The sequence below is a fragment of the Lactuca virosa genome, chromosome 4 (assembly GCF_052849685.1).
Source record: "Lactuca virosa cultivar CGN04683 chromosome 4, Lactuca_virosa_CGN04683_v6, whole genome shotgun sequence".
NCBI lineage: Eukaryota > Viridiplantae > Streptophyta > Magnoliopsida > Asterales > Asteraceae > Lactuca > Lactuca virosa.
This window is the reverse complement of record NC_136429.1, coordinates 195,960,508-195,964,440: the sequence shown is the minus strand read 5'-3', so window position 1 is coordinate 195,964,440 and position 3,933 is coordinate 195,960,508.

The window sequence follows — 3,933 nt, the reverse complement described above, 5'->3', positions numbered from 1 at the left end:
CATCATTCTCTACTTATACTCTCTAATTGACGTGCCGGTTAACCACACGAGCTCCATCAACAAGTTATAAAGAGAATGTGCAATTTTTATGGACAACATAAGATTCACTTTATTTAAATAAAACGGGATATTGTTTTATACTTGTATTTAAAATACTTCTAGATTGACCATTATCACTATCAAACCCTTTCGGTAACTCCATTCACAAAATGCAATGAGGCGGTGAGGGTGGTAAGCGCGAAGCATATTAAAAACCGACCTCATTAGGAATCATAGAGACCTCCTTAAACCCCTACATTAGAACGGGTGAGCCTAGTCGAGGTAAGACCGACAATGTCAATATTTAAAATACGCGAGGGCGCATATTGTAATTTTCTTATACATACAATATATGTATCTTACATATATAAGGGCCAAATTTAAAACTCTTTAAATCTAGTTGTCTATTATTAATTCAAATTAATTACAAGGATGCAATATAACAATTAATAAAACATGAGGGATTAATATTCAAATTCATAAAACTATATTATAAACAATATTAAATATTAAAATCACCATTTAAATAATATTTATCTATTTTCAGATTTACACAATTGAAATTTGACATTTATCCATATTAAACAAAACTTCAAATTTAAAATGGAATAAAATAAATAAAAATCCTGAATCTGCTGAGCTCACGTCGTGAGCTCATAGCTCTCACGTCGTGAGCTGTGATTAGGGTTTCATACATTTCGAATTTTTCAGATCTAATCCAATTAGGTAATTATCCATGCAAGATAAAGTCTTAATTTGAAAAATAAGCAAGATCAAAACCGATAGTTCTGATCTGCCAATGTTCACGTCGTGAACTACTCTTTTCACGTCGTGAACTTAGGGTTTTCAATTAAACTTTCATCATTCAGTTCCAAAGCAATATATTCAGAAAACATGGAGGTAGGGTGATAGTAACTATGAACCAATGGCTCTGATACCACTGTTGAGAAACATATGCATCAAATACACTCTATAACTAGGCAGCGGAATAATCGAAACAACAAAACGATTTACCTAAGTGTACATGCACCCTATGGATCTATGGCTTCATACTATTACTTCTACCCTAGGAAAACCGAAAATACAAGAAGAATACTAACCTCTTTAGCAGCCAATGATCTTCGAGCTTGACTCCTTGTGCGTGCCACCTTGTTTGGATGATGAGGATCCAAACCAGAATCCCTCTCTTGGCTCACACCCAATAAAATCGAAGGAGTAGAAACAAATATAAACTAGGAGGGATGAACTCACGAAAAGTTCTTCCATAATGAGGGAGAAAGAAGGTGGCGAATACTCAAGCCAAAAATGAGCAAGGAGGAATGAATCCCTAAGGCCCTATTTATAGCCTTGGATACTTCCTAGGGTTTTATCCTTCCACCCATGTGGGATGGAATATGCTAGGAACGAAATTCCCTTTATCCAAAGGGAATTTTCGTCCAACCCCCTTCATTCTAGGGTTCTGGAATGTTTCCTGATCAATCAACTATTGGTTAATTCACATTCAACCCTTCTATTAATTAAACTGTTAATTAATTCCCAAATTGTTTTCCAATTAGTTTCTAATTAATTATTAAACCATAATAATTAATAAACTAATTACTCCTATTATATATTCTACTCAATCTTGAGTCTTGAGGGCAACCCAAGAGGACCCTGCTATTATTAGAAACATCACCAACTAGTTAATGATCTTGGACACACTCCCAACACTTCACCCCTCTCACAAGAACCTGTGAAGGGTGACTTTGTCATTTTTCCAAGTAAGCATGATTCGCAACTATCATCTGACTTTAGGTCAAATGACTCCAAGACTCCATCCTTTTGGAGTTGGCCTATGCGTTTCTTGCTTATATGTCCAAGACGACAATGCCATAATGATGCTTTATCCAAGTTATTATCATTACACAATACATTATTTCCTAAGTTATCAACCACAGATACAGTTTCATACACACCATCACAAGGTAATGCTTTAAAATAAAGAACATTATTAAAGAAAGCATTAATCGAACCAACTTCATTATCAAATGAAAAGGTGAAACCTTGTTTATACAATGAATGAAAGGAAATAATATTTCTTGCCATTTCTGGCGAATAACAACATTTATTCAAATCTAAACTAAACCCACTACTTAGCGATAAAGTATAAACTCCAATCTTGGTGACAGGTAAAGCTTTCCTATTCCCCATGATTAATTTTATTCTTCCATGCTCCACATTCTCACTTCTTCTTAGTCCCTGCAAATCAGAACAGATATGAATACCACAACCGGTATCAAGTACCCAAGAGTTAGAATGGGGTGAGTTATTAGATAAGATAGTGTAAATACCTGCATGGTTGGGTTTAACTTTCCCATCCTTCACATCTTGCTGGTATTTTGGGCAGTTCCGCTTCCAATGTGACTTTTCATGGCAATAGAAGCATTCAGCCTCTTTTGGGTCAAAAGAAGGAGTGACGAAACCTTTCTTGGTTCCACTTGAAGAAGAGTCATCAAGGGTCCTAGCCTTGGTACCCTTCGAAGAGTTCTTCCTCTTCTTCCCTCTACCTTTCCCGATTGCCAAAACCGGGGCGGAGTTTGGAGTAGGAGTGTTAACAACCGACTTACCCTTAAGACCTGTTTCTGCGGTCTTGAGGAGTCCCTGAAGTTTGTTGAGTGTGACCTCTTCCTTATTCATGTGATATGTCATGCAGAATTGATCTTAGCACGATGGTAAGGAGTGCAAAATGATATCTATTGCAAGCTCCTCAGGGAAGTTCACATTAAGCTTCAGCAACCGATCCACATACCTTTGCATTTTCTGCATGTGGCTCGTGACGGATTCCCCGTCCTTTATCATGGTTGTTATGATAGAGCATATGATTTCATACCTCTCTTGTCGTGCACTTCGATGGTATCTTTCCATCAGATCTTGGTGCATTTCAAAAGGGTAGAAGTCCTCATAGGACTTTTGGAGTTCCGCTGTCATGGTGGCCAACATGATGCATGCCACTTTTGTAGCATCCCTTTCATGTGCCCGGAAGTCAGCGATCTCCTGGGGAGTTGCAGTGGTCTCATCAATCTCCTTAAGCTCCTTGTCAAGGACATATTCTTTGTCCTCGTAGCGGGTAATCATCCTGATGTTTCTGATCCATTCATTGAAGTTGGATCCATCAAAAGTGACTTTCCCACACAAGTTCATAAGGGTAAAGGAGCCATTAGGATTAGAGCCAGAAGCAGCATTGTTTAGATATTAAGAGAGTCCTCAATAAAACACCCAAATGTAATATTAAGGCTAGGATCCAATCACAATATATTATAACTTAGAAGAGGTATGCCGTAATCCAAGCTATAACGTATTTGAAAGGTAGGTGAATGACGATTCACCAATTTCCACCATGAAAAACGAAATATAAATATTAAATGAAGTTTTCAAAGGCATGTTTCAATCTCGAGTGTGCCCTCCAAGTTTTGTGACTGGGATACCGAGGATCACAAAACGAGGTGTGAAGTAACCATGCAAATCACTTGGTACCCTCAAGGTTTATCACTCAATCGATGTGCCGGTAAACCACACACGCTCCACCGATGCTATGGTAAACCTTAAGTCACCCTTTACCTACCTTGTTAAGTCCAAGTTAGTGTGCCGGTTAACCACACACGCTCCACCAACGACTTAAACAAAGTGTAAAGTGTAATTTCATGGATTAGCACCTTATTCACATTTTCCTAAAGTAACTAAGATTGGGAATTTAATAAAAGCATTTAGTTACTTTATAATATTCATCATACTTTTAATGAGAATTTATAAGTCCTTGTCTTACCCGTTCGGCTAACGACCCTCCACCGATCAAGGAAGCGGTGGGTGAGAGTGGACACCCATTAAGTTGCCATTTTATAGGCAACAACCTTATAC